Here is a 14,579-nt window from a genome sequence, read left to right as displayed (position 1 = left end):
GGAAGGTAAACGGAATGGATTTCGGACAAAGAAGGTTGCTGGAAATTTGTAGAAATTTCTGGTGTGTGGAGCCAATTTTAGAAGCTTATATCTCGTAATTCATAAGGAATCGGAAACTTGTCAAAACATGAAAGTTGTAGTCGTTCGATTCTAGTTTCCAAAAAGTTAAATCATTTATCATTTGGACATTTGTACATAAAGTTATGATCAATTGAAAGAAGGCTGATAGAGCAATTTTGCCAGAAATTCTGATGCATGGAGCCGACTTTGGAAGCTTATATCTCGAAATTCATAAGAAATCAAAAAAGTTACAAAACATGAAAGTTATAGTCAGTTGATTCTAGTTTCCATAAAGTTAAACCATTTATCATTTGGATATTTGTACATAAAAGTATGATAAATTGAAAGAAGGCTCGTAGAGCAATTTCTGGTGGACTTTTAGTAACGAAAAATGGACTTTTAGTGACGGAAAATGGACTTTTAGTAACGGATTGGCAGAAACTTAAGGACCAAAAATGGTCATTTCATTCATTTCGTTTTAGATTTTTAGAGCACGGTTCTTGGGCGATATTTGGGCGATTTTCACGGAAAAATATTGGGGTAAGTGTTCCTTATCCTATATTGATTATATTTCATGATTCCATACTCATTTACATCATGAATCCGTGAATTAATGGAAGAAAAATCAAGATTTTTGCAAAATCTTCCAAAAATAAAAATTTAAGATTTGGAGGTCGAGTTGTTATCGAAATTTGGTAAAATTGGTATGGGTGGACTCGTAATTGAATGGGTTATCGGATTTTATAAGTTTCGCCGGATTCCGAGATGTGGGTCCCACGGGCAAATTTTGAGCTAATTTCGGAATTTAATGAAAATATAATATTTTCTTATGAAATTGATTACTATAATTTTTGTTGACTGTATCGAATTAATTATGACTAGATACGAGTCGATCGAAGTTGAAAAATCGAGGAAAAAGCATAATACTTGGTTAAATTGAAGCAAGTCGAGGTAAGTGACATGTCTAACCTTGTGTGGGGGAAATTTTCCCTAGAATTGATATTAATGTGATTATTGAAATGTATTAAAAGTCGTGTACATGAGGTGACGAGTGTGTACACGGGCTAAATGTGAAAGATTATATTTTTAAATTGTGTAGATCATTGTTGCGCATTTATTAAATTATTTTATCTTGTTATATTCTTCATCATTGATATGTGATATATATTTTAAATTTGTTTGCCTTTTTTCTGCTAATTGTTTTACCTGTTTAATTGAAACTTGGTTTCTTTCATACTGTGCATTATTTGAAGATTGATTTTCTTTAAATTAAATATTATTAATATAAAGTATTTGACATTTTTAATTTTTATATTGAAGCAACGTATTAAAAATTTGGAATATTATTTTCCTGAATTATTTATTCTTGAATATTTTCGTGAGATTTTGTTTCATGGAAAATTGAAATATTGGGCACTTGAGGTGCAAATTGTGATATATTGTAATATTGATACGCATGCGGTGGTATAAGGTCTGGGTGTTGAAACGCATGCGGTGAGATAATGGTGGCTTGATACGCGTGGCTAGTAGGGGTGACTACTAGAAGTCATGCGGTGTGATAAGGGTGGCTAAAACGCGGGATACTATTTCAGGAAAAAATAATTTTCTTTAAATAAATTATGAAGGCTCCCGCGGTAATAAAAGAAAATGAGATATTGTGAATTATTTATAATTTGGGACTACGAGGCGGTACCTCGGTAGTGCCCTTGTTAATATTGATTTATGGCCATATTTGCCTTCGATTAATTGTTGTGATTTTCATAAAGTTGAAGGAAATTCTGTTTTGATTCCACGAGATATTATTTGCAATTATTTGGTGTCATTAAATGTGACATATTATTTGATTCATTTCCAGTGTCATTTTATTTTACTATATTGTTAAACATTTTACCATTCCATTATTATATTCCAGTAGGGCCTCACCTGACCTCGTCACTACTCTACCGAGGTTAGGCTTGGCACTTACTGGGTACCGCTGTGGTGTACTCATACTACGCTTCTGCACATCTTTTTGTGCAGATCCAGGTACATCTTACCAGCCTAGACGTCAGTGAGTTACCTTCGTACGGAGATTTCGAGGTATATCTGCCAGCGTCCGTAGACTCCGGAGTCCCCTTCTATCATTTTATGTTACTTCCTTATATTTTATTTAGATCTTGATATATAGAGTCATTGAGAATAAATTCTTAGAAGTTTGTGATTTATTTCTACCGGGTTTTGGGAGTTGAAATTGTTTGAATTGTAGTTTATTTATTTCAGATATTTATTATTATTCCGCATTATTAGGCTTACCTAGATTTAGAGATTAGGTGCCATCACGACATCCTACGGAGGGAATTTGGGGTCGTGACAAGTTGATATCAGAGAACTAGGTTCATAGGTGTCATGAGTCACAAGCAGGTTTAGTAGAGTCTTGCAGATCGATACAGAGACGTCTGTACTTATCTTCGAGAGGCTATGGAACTGTTAGGAAATATTCACTTCTTTGATTCCTTATCGTGCGGCATTGATTTTTCGTGAAACATATATCTTATATTCTTTTGTATCCACTCGTGTATAACATTGTGCACTCGGTATCAGTTGTGCGTCGACGGTTCATGATGCCGCATATGGACTACGAGGGAGCTAGAGATGCTCAAACATTGCCTCAACGTGTGGTTCCGACTGAAGATGCATGCATATTGAGAGATCACCTAGTGAATCATGTGGGGGCTGCAACGGACGTTGGCATCTGATTGATTTATACGAGTTGTAAAGGTTATTATTGTGGATCATCGAACGTTGTGAGCTATGACTTCGTGCCGAGTGGAGGGAGTCCACTATCAATGGGTGGATTGCGGGGTCATGAGTTATATCAGTTTTGGCCTGAAATGTATATATGTGGTACTGTAAGGTTCCCTAAAATTTACACATGTTTAAGGACTGAGATTTTGTAGAGGATAAGGTTGGGACTTGCGGTATAGAAACAACTCTAAATTACATAAGGTCTACTCAGCGTGGACATTACGGTTGCGGATTTTGGGGTGCTTCTGATGAGGTACAGTTGTTGACGAGATTCTGGACTATGTGATTTGTGCCAAGATTTGTCTGTATGGAGCTCTACTTTTGTGATCGTTGTGTATAAATAGGGTTAGGGTTACCCCAAAGAAGAATAGAATAGTATGTTAAGAAATGGGTCAGCTCAACAGTGTTGAGTCAGCATAAAAAAAGAAGAAATTTGCCTTGGGAGAGATAATTCTCCACTGGTGTTCGTGGCAAGCCTATGAAGAGGGCAGACCAACCAATGCAACACCGCCCACTTGGCTCAGTTCTCAGAAACACTTTTGAAAGAGTTTGTTTCCCGGACTCTCCGTAATGCGTGGCACATAGGGTTTGAATGGTTGCGTCAGGTCACCATTGACAGTGTTAGAATAGGCCATCAAGTTCAATAAGTTAGCCCATCATACTCCTACTTTGCTTCCTACAGCCATAGGGCAAGTCCACAGACTCATTAAAGAACTCAATTATGATCATAAAATTTTGTACGACTCGGGAGCTATAAGCTGATACTTCATTTCTGCTAGTTGTACAAATTACCAAGATATTAGAATGTGTTCGGGGTGAGGAAAAAGGAAACTAAGGAGACCAAGACGTCTCGAGGTTCTGGGGGATTCAGTGGATTCTACTTTGCAAGTATAAATCATTATGGAAGGAGCTCGGGCAGTCGGCCAGCCCAGTCTGCACATCAGATTACTCGGGGTGCTCTAGTAAGTTCTTTTAATGCACCACCGATATGAGTTCCTACAATGGTTATTCCAGTTATCTGGCACATACTCAATATGAGCAGCCTAACCCGCAAAAGGGTTGTTATGAATACGGTGATACTAGGCACATCATGACAAAATTGTCCCAAACTTGGGAGAGACTTATTTCATCAAAGCACTCAGGATACGTGCCCCATTGCAGTTACTACACCACCCACACGACCAGTTAGAGGTGGAGGACAGATGGGTAGAAGGCGTCCTAGAGGTGGAGACCCAGCCGTTGATATATTTATTTTATGGTATGGCGGAGGTCGCTACATCAGTTGGTGTCGTTACAGGTATGACCTTTATATAATATAAAGGAATAATTTTCTTAACTTGATTCGCTTCTGAGTATCGAGACGAGTCCTCCTATTGTGCTCCATTTATGAGTGAGTTTCAAAATTCTATAATCTACTTATGTATTTACTCCTGTTGGGAGATTCCATGGAGATAACTACGCCTATCATTCCATGTTGGTCACTAATAAAACCTGTGAGGCTAAATGTGGTTTTCTGTTACTCATTTCGGTAAGTTTTGATGTAATTTACGGATAATTATTATAAATTGTGAATTATATGCCCTACCGGTATGGGGTTCATTATGTGTTATGATTTTATTTAACGGAAATTATTTAGAAGGAGCAAATGAAAAGTTTCGATTAGCACGATGTTCATATTACTTGTGATTCAGAACCGAGAACGAGATCCTCGCATTTTAATATAAATTGATATGTTTAAACTGGGCTACGAGCTGCGGTGGAAGTTATATAAGGACGAGATCCTTGTGAGAAAAATTCTTGTATTTAAGTTCTCCCTTGTGAATTTTAATTTGTACTATAGTACTAATAGGGAGTCATGCATGTTAGGTTTATTTGAAAATTCTATATTAAATTCTCTGTGCATACTTGCTAATTTTGTGTTGTAATTATTGAGTTTTAACCTACGAGGTAGGTTCCCGCCCAGGTGACGTTAAATGTGACTCATTAATTCAAGTAAATCATTATGAGGTCTTTATGCCTAGTATCTCGTTATCAATATTGTGAAGGTTTGAAACGAGATTTTTGTTAACATGAAGTTAATTGACGATTTTGTAATTGATTATGAACAACTATTAAGACTAGATTGACCCAGAAGGGTGCTCCGTTCATATGGACCGAGGAATGTGAGGAGAGCTTCCAAAAGCTCAAGACAGTTTTAACTACAAACCCAATGTTGGTGCATGAGAAGAATTATCCTGTACACAACCTTGAGTTAGCAGCTATTGGTCTCGCCGCAGTGTTGATGCAAGACGGTAGGGTGATTGCCTACGCGTCCAGACCGTTAAAAGTGCATAAGAAGAATTATCCTGTACATGACCTGGAGTTAGCGGCTATTGTTCATGCCTTAAAAATTTGGCGGCATTATTTGTACGGTGTCTATTGTGAAATCTACACCGATCACCGGAGTCACAGCATCTGTTTAAACAGAAGGATCTTAACTTGCGGCAGTGGAGGTGGTTGGAGTTGCTTAAAGATTATGATATCACCATTCTCTATCATCTTGGGAAGGCCAATGTGGTGGCCGATGCCTTGAGTCGTAAGGCGGAGAGTTTGGGCAGCTTAGCATATTTACCGGTAGCAGAGAGACCTTTGGCCTTGGATGTTCAGGCCTTGGCCAACCAGTTTGTTAGATTGGATATTTCCGAGCCGAGTCGAGTTTTAGCTTGCGTGGTTTCTCAGTCTTCTCTTTATGATCGTATCAGGGAACGCCAGTATGATGACCCATATCTGCTTGTCCTTAAGGACACAGTTCAGCACGGTGATGCCAAAGAAGTCACTATTGGAGATGAATATGTATTACGGATACAGGGCAGGCTATGTGTGCCAAATGTAGATGGTTTGCACGACTTGATTTTCCAGGAGGCTCACAGTTCGCGTACTCCATTCATCCGGGTGCTGCAAAGATGTATCAAGACTTAAGACAACACTATTGGTGGAGGCGGATGAAGAAAGATATAGTGGAATATGTAGCTCGGTGCCTAAATTGTCAACAGGTAAAATATGAGCATCAGCGACCGGGTGGATTACTTCAGAATTAAGAGATTCCATAATGGAAATGGGAGTGGATCACTATGGATTTTGTTGTTGGGATCCCACGGACTCAGTGGAAGTTTGATGCAGTTTGGGTGATTGTGGATAGGCTGACCAAATCAGCTCATTTCATTCCTGTGATTACTACTTAATCTTCAGAGCAGCTGGCTCACATATATATTCGCGAGATTGTCAGACTTCACGGTGTACGAGTATCTATCATCTCTGACCGGGGTACACAGTTTACCTCACAGTTTTGGAGGGCAGTACAGTGTGAGTTGGGTACTCGGGTAGAGTTGAGTACCACATTTCACCCTCAGTTGGACGGGCAGTCCGAATGCACTATTCAGATACTGGAGGATATGCTTCGTGCGTGTGTAATAGATATTGGGGGTGCTTGGGATCAGTTCTTACCACTTGCGGAGTTTGTTTACAATAACAGTTACCAATCAAGCATTCAGATGGCTCCGTATGAGGCCTTGTATGGTAAGCGGTGCCGGTCTCCAGTGGGTTGGTTCGAACCGGGTGAGGCTAGACTATTGGGTACAGACTTGGTTCAGGATGCCTTGAAAAAGGTTAAGATGATTCAGGATCGACTTCGTATAGCCCAATCTAGACGGATAAGTTATGCAGATCGGAAGGTTCGTGATATTGCATTCATGGTTGGTGAGCAGGTATTGCTCCGGATTTTGCCTATGAAGGGTGTGATGAGGTTCGGGAAGCAGGGCAAGTTGAGCCCTAGGTATATTGGCCCTTTTGAGATTCTTGAGAGAGTTGGAGAGGTGACTTACAGACCTGCACTACCACCTAGTCTTTCTGCGGTTCATCCGGTATTCCATGTTTCTATGCGTCGGAAATATCACGGCGATCCGTCTCATGTGTTAGACTTCAGTTCGGTTAAGTTGGACAAGGACCTATCTTATGTTGAGGAACCAGTGGCTATTTTAGATAGGCAGGTTCGAAATCTCAGGTCAAAGAACATTGCTTCCGTAAAGGTTCAGTGGAGGGGTCATCCGGTCGAGGAGGCGACTTGGGAGGTCGAGCATGATTTACGCAGCTGTTATCCATACTTATTCACCAGCTCAGGTACTTTTTCTAACTCCGTTCGAGGACGAACGTTTGTTTTAGAGGTAGAAAATGTGATGAATCAAAATGTCATCTTTAATTTAATGATTAATTATGTGATCTAAGCACTATTTACCATACTCGACTTGCGTGTGCAGTGCGTAAAAAAATTTCCGGAAAGTTTTCAGGTGAAAAATGGATTAAAATGTGAATTAGATGTTTAAAACACAACTGAGTTGACTTTGGTCAACATTTTGAGCAAACGGATTTGGATCAGTGTTTTGACAGTTCCAGTAGGTCTGTATCGTGAATTGGGACTTGGGCGTATGCCCGGAATCAGATTCCGGGGTCCCTAGCCCGAGATATGAAATTTTGATGAAAACTTTAAAGTTTAAGTTCAAATAGTGACCGGATGTCGAATTATGTCCAGATAACTCCAGAATAGAATTTTGATGATTCCAACAGCTCCGTATAGTAATTTTGGACTTAGGAGCATGATCGAAATTTTATTTGGAAGTCCGTAGTGGAATTAGGCTTGAAATGCCAAAAGTTGAATTTTTGGGAAGTTTGACCGAGGGGTTGACTTTTTGATATCGGGGTCGAAATTCGATTCTAAAATTTTTTGTAGCTCCGTTATGTCATTTATGATTTGTGTGCAAAATTTGAGATCAATTGGACTGGATTTGATAGGTTCCGGTGTTGTTTGTAGAAATTAAAAGTTCAAAGTTCATAGATTTTGATTTGAGGTGCGATTAGTCGTTTTGATATTGTTTGATATGGTTTGAAGCCTCGACTAAGTTCGTATTATATTTTGGAACATGTTGGAATAATTGGTTAAGGTCTCGGGTGGAATTCAGAAAGTAAACGAAATGGATTTCGAACAAAGAAGGTTGCTGGAAATTTTTGGAAGCTTATATCTCGTAAATCATAAGGAATCGGAAACTTGTGAAAACCTAAAAGTTGTAGTCGTTTGTTTCTAGTTTTCATAAAGTTAAACCATTTATCATTTGGAAATTTGTACATAAAGTTATGATCAATTGAAGGAAGGCTGGTAGAGCAGTTTTGCGAGAAATTCTGATGTATGGAGCCGACTTTGGAAGCTTATATCTCGAAATTCATAAGGAATCAGAAAGTTACAAAACATAAAAGTTGTAGTCGGTTGATTCTAGTTTCTATAAAGTTAAACCATTTATCATTTGGATATTTGTACATAAAGTTATGATAAATTGAAGGAAGGCTAGTAGAGCAGTTTCTTTTGGACTTTTAGTGACGGAAAATGGACTTTTAGTGACGGATTGACAGAAACTTAAGGACCAAAAATGGTCATTTCATTCATTTCGTTTTGGATTTTTGGAGCACGGTTCTTGGGCGATTTTTGGGCGATTTTCACGGGAAAACATTGGGGTAAGTGTTCCTTATCCTATATTGATTATATTTCATGATTCCATACTCATTTACATCATGAATTCGTGAATTAATGGAAGAAAAATCAATATTTTTGTAAAATCTTCCAAAAACAAAAATTTAAGATTTGGAGGTCGAGTTGTTATCAGATTTTGGTAAAATTAGTATGGGTGGACTCGTAATTGAATGGGTTGTCGGATTTTGTAAGTTTTGCCGAATTCCGAGATGTGGGTCCCACGGGCAAATTTTGAGCTAATTTCGGATTTTAATGAAAATGTAATATTTTCTTATGAAATTGATTACTATAATTTTTGTTGACTGTATCGAATTAATTATGACTAGATACGAGTCGATCGGATTCAAAAAATCGAGAAAAAAACATAATACTTGGTTAAATTGGAGCAGATCGAGGTAAGTGACATGTCTAACCTTGTGTGGTAAAAATTTCCCCTAGAATTGATATTAATGTGATTATTGAAATGTGTTGAAAGTCGTGTACACGAGGTGACGAGTGTGTACACGGGATAAATATGAAAGATTATATTTTTAAATTGTGTAGATCATTGTTGTGCATTTATTAAATTATTTTATCTTGTTATATTCTTCATCATTGATATGTGATATATATTTTAAATTGTTTTGCCTTTTTTCTGCTAATTGTTTTACCTGTTTAATTGAAACTTGGTTTCTTTCATACTGTGCATTATTTGAAGGTTGATTTTCTTTAAATTAAATATTATTAATATAAAGTATTTGACATTTTTAATTTTGATATTGAAGCAACGTATTAAAAATTTGGAATATTATTTTCCTGAATTATTTATTCTTGAATATTTTCGTGAGATTTTTTTTCGTGGAAAATTGAAATATTGGGCACTTGAGGTGCAAATTGTGATATATTGTGATATTGATACGCATGCGGTGGTATAAGGTCTGGGTGTTGAAACGCATGCGGTGAGATAAGGGTGGCTTGATACACGTGGCTAGTAGGGGTGACTACTAGAAGTCATGCGGTGTGATAAGGGTGGATAAAACGCGGGATGCTATTTCGGGAAAAAATATTTTCTTTAAATAAATTGTGAAGGCTCCCGCGGTGATATAAGGAAATGAGATATTGTGAAATTATTTATTATTTGGGACTACGAGGCTGTACCTCGGTGTGCCCTTGTTAATATTAATTTATGGCCATATTTGCCTTCGATTAATTGTTGTGATTTTCATAAAGTTGAAGGAAATTCTGTTTTGATTCCACGAGATATTATTTGCAATTATTTGGTGTCATTAAATGTGACATACTATTTGATTCATTTTCAGTGTCATTTTATTTTACTATATTGTTAAACATTTTACCATTTCATTATTATATTCTAGTAGGGCCTCACCTGACCTTGTCATTACTCTACCGAGGTTAGGCTTGGCACTTACTGGGTACCGCTGTGGTGTACTCATACTACGCTTCTGCACATCTTTTTGTGCAAATCCAGGTACATCTTACCAGCCTAGACGTCAGTGAGTTACCTGCATACGGAAATTTCGTGATATATCTGCCAGCGTCCGCAGACTCCGGAGTCCCCTGCTATCATTTTATATTACTTCCTTATATTTTATTTTGACCTTGATATATAGAGTCATTGAGAATAAATTCTTAGAAGCTTGTGATTTATTTCTACTGGATTTTGGGAGTTGAAATTGTTTGAATTGTAGTTTATTTATTTTAGATATTTATTATTATTCCGCATTGTTAGGCTTACCTAGTTTTAGAGACTAGGTGCCATCACGACATCCTACGGAGAGAATTTGGGGTCGTGACAAGCATGATCTTAGGCTATGCGAGCTTAAATTAGTGGAGATTTACATTAGGGGCAAGCCTATGGTACGAACTTGGGTGGCATAAGAATTTCTTTGTGAGAGTGATCGAATTCTTCCGATTTGAGAGTCCTTAAAATACTCTTGAACTTGTACTGAGTGTGTAAACTACTTCTCTATGGTTTGTTGGTGAGGGCACATAATTTGTAAAAGATTGGTAGAGACCTTGATTTTTGAGTTGGCACAAGAAGCAAGTCATAGTGTGAAATGCATTTGAGTCAAGTTTTCAGGCGAGTATGTTCAAAAGAGTCACATGAATATTTTAAATAATCTTGGAATGAGTTTAAAACTTGAGAAAATATATGAAGAGTGCATATGTTGAGTTCTAAGTGTTGATATAAACCTTTGTCACTCATATGATGCTCGAGTATGTTTTTAATGGTATTTCTTGCCTATGCGCTTAATTTTAAATTGCTCGAGGACGAGTAAGAGTTTAAATGTGGGGTGGTCATAAAGGATAAAAAAAATGCATATTTTGAGTGTGTTTATGTGTTATTTCTTGTATGAGTTGCGAGAGTTCACACCGCTTTTGAAGTAAAAATATGCTCATTACATGTTTCTTATGTGTAGGAACAAACGTATGCAGAAAAATGATCAAATTAATAAGAGAAAAATTGATGAAAAAAGAGCTAAAGAGAAAAGTTCTGGACAGCGAAGCGAGGTTCACTTGGTCAGACCGAGACCGGGACCGGAGCAGAAGAAATCAGAAAAGTCCCAGACAGCGAAGCGAAGTTCACTTCGCCAGACCAGGACCGGAGAAGAAGAAACCAGCTTCTCCAATGCAAAATAGAAGAAGCAAAATTTGCCACATACAAACCCTAGTCTCTATAAATACATCCTAAATCATGCTTTTGAAGGAGAGACACTACTTTAGAGGGAAATAAGACTTTGGGGAGGCAAGAACACGCTAGGAGCAAGGCGGAGAAATCTTCTACGAGTTTTTCATAATTTTTTTCCTATTTTCATTATTGGTTATGAATTCTAGTAGTATAGAGGTGCATACTACTATGAATGGCTAATTTGTTATCTAGGATTTTGATAGAACCTTTTGTAGGATAAATTCTTATTATGTTTTTATATAATTGAGTCATTGGATTTTTTTACTTGTTCAACTACGTGTTTATTGCTGTTTATTGAATGACCATCAATTGACTATGCCTATTTATTATGTATTGCTTGAAAAAATGGTACATATTTAGGTAGTTGTTGAACAACATCACTCCTAACGTATGTGAGGAATCAATAAGGCGGGTTTAAAGGTGGGATTAGGAATAACAAAATCTTGGTGCGATCGTAGTGAGCGGTGAACTAGTGCCGGCTAGCGTAGTCTAAAAGAATACATCTAGTAAATTGTGGTAGTTGCTCAGAAGAGAATTACGACACCCGAAATACTCACGATCGGTAGAGAATACTTGCGAAATTATTGGAGGCATAGTGGGAAGAATTCTAACAATTGGGGAAATCATAACTCTAGGCCTCCTTTATCTCATCTTCAACTTTATCCTCGTTAGTTGATAATTTTATTGCTTTCTAGTATTTGTTAGTTAATTAGTTAGAAACAAACATTATAACCTTTATAATTAGAAAATTGTTTGGACTTGTATTTCTTAGTGATATTGAACAACTGTAGCTAAGCTTTAGGTTTATGTGGATTCGACTCCGAACTTTTAGACCGGATTATATTTATAGCGATCGCTTATCCTTTTTAGGACTAGAGTTGGACGTGATCAATCCGTAAACGATTCCGTTTGGTACTGGGATTGAAGCTATACGCACTCTTGGTTGATGATTTCTGAACGTCGTTGTTGTAAATCCTTTGGAGGCTCTTTAATAATTCAATATCAAAGGAAATTGCCCTACGTTTAAGGTACAATTCTCTTTGCTCTTTTTAAATTCGTATTGCTTATCTTTTTCCCCCCTAGTTTTACTTATTGTTGAATGATTTTTATGTTATGTGGTTAATATTAGTGTTAGCATAGCATAGTGTATATCAAAGGAAATTGCTCTACTTTAAAGCTATACGTACTTTTTATTTATGAATTAGTTAATGCCTTTTGAATTTAAATTTTTAAGTTTAATTTTTCACAACAAAAATATTATGAATTGTTCATAATTTAAGATTTTTAGTTCAAAATTTTAGTACAAAAATAATTACTGGCTAATCCCTAAAATCGCAGCCCTAAGAATGATTGTTTGTACTCTTCCCATGTAAATGTACTGATCCTGAGTGCTAGACAAGTTTAGAAAAAACAGGAATTAACATGGAATCTTTATGCCAATGGCCGGCTATATTTACTATTTACTTTTTTTAGTCATATACATAAATTATATATTGATTATACATATATAATACATAATTATACATATATTATACATCCACCGATAAGTTTTAATTTAAGTGATTGCATGGGCAGCTATTTGGAATAAAGCGATTGGATGGCGGCTATTTGGATTAATTCTTCAATTAATATAATCAATATTGGTGGGGCTAAAGATCTGGATAATCTTGAAGGCTGAAAGAGATCGGACTCTAGTAGCTTTAAACAATAATGGGCCGTTTCATTCAAGTAGGTCTTGTAGTGATTTGGTCAACATAAAAATGGATCAGGTTTAGCTTGGGCTTTTAACACAAACGGAGTGCTTGTTAATTACATATATTTGGGCCAAAACTAAGGCCAGCAAGCCTGATGTTGTAAGAGTGTAAATGGCCCATTATATCAGTGAAAAATGTTTGGCAAAGTTTTTTTTATATATATTATTATTCCTATCAATAGATTCTTGCAAGTTTCATCGCACTTCATATTAGCTTATTTGAAAGGTTTAGGTTTAATCGAGACAGGAATCTGAATCAGAACTATAAGCTAATCACCTATTGAATTCGTGAAAATCGATAGAACTTTAAGAGTGGAATTTAACAGTGTCAAATTCAGGATAGCAGTCTTGTACCTATCATATCAAAACCCCTTATTCTTCGTATTGATAATAACCCATTGCTCTACTCTCTAGTTTTCTGTGATCAATTATTAATTGCTTTAATCTTAGTTTGTTAGTTTTAGAATTAATCATCCCAAATCAAAGTGTTGAATATCTTGAATAGTATTTAACCTAGAAATTACCTGAATATTGTTTAAATCCAATTTTTATGGGGACGATAATCAAACTGTACTATTTTTAGCTAGCGAGCATCAATTTTGTGTTGTATTTTGCGCAAGACACAGTACATCTATTCTTTTAAAATCCTGAACCTTTGCCTTTAACAGGTTTATCACGTTGAAAGAACTGGATTTAAAAAGAGACGGCGTTAGTAAGTGGGGAATGAGTTAGCAGTATTACTTAGGACTACGAATTAGCAATAATTTGAGAGTAGTGTTAAGTTCGAGTTTTTAACTGAAAGCCTAACGAGAGGGGCAAATCTAAAGTGTGAATCCGCAAACAAAACAATCTAAAGTGTGAATCCGCAAACAAAACAAAGTAAAACTTTTGTATTCTTATTTCATTTTAAACAACACAAAATAATAAAACTAAACATAAAAACAAGGTACTTATAGGAATTGGCATTTGATAAATTTGTATTTTGATACGTGGTGTTAGCATACTGGTCTGATAGCACATGTCTCGATAGTTAGCATCACTCACATTTTTTCCTAGAGCATAGATATAACCCATATATGATCCATCGTACTAAAGTGAATTACTAATAGTTTTAGAATTTTGTACACACCAAAATCTTTGAAGAACTCAAGAAAGGCTTCACTACCGTGTGTATCATCTAGCCGTGATAACTTAAGGTGTATTTTTGCACGCATGTTCGATAAAATTTTGAAAAATGAAAAACTTATTTCCTTACATGAAAAACTTATTTGCTTAGAATAAGGAGAAAAATTCAAATATCAACTGAAACCACTAAAATCAACCAACAAGGATTGTGGTGGAATGATATGTACTTCTTCATTCTTAATTAGAGGTTTCGAGTTCGAGCCATAATATGAATCATTTTACTTCCCAATATGCTATTTTTCAGTGAGAACCCGAATTTAGCCGAACTTCAATGCTGAGTATATCGGGTGGAAGAAAAACTGGAAACCAAATCTGCAGGTTGAATCTCTGTCTGCAGAACTCACTGGTTGGATAGCCTTCTCTTTTCACTTTATGTTTCTTCTTATATCCTATTTGTCTGATTTGTGGCCCTTCAATTGCTGCTGGAAGTGGATAGCGTCTGTGGTCCAAGCCATTTCTCACAAGAAATATTGTGATTATCACTTAATTGTCATCCAAATAATATATAGGAATATAATACTTAAGATGGTGGCTCGTAGTCAAAATCTGATCAA

The sequence above is a fragment of the Nicotiana tabacum genome, chromosome 18, assembly GCF_000715075.1.
Source record: "Nicotiana tabacum cultivar K326 chromosome 18, ASM71507v2, whole genome shotgun sequence".
Lineage (NCBI taxonomy): Eukaryota > Viridiplantae > Streptophyta > Magnoliopsida > Solanales > Solanaceae > Nicotiana > Nicotiana tabacum.
Note: the sequence above shows the minus strand (reverse complement) of the source record.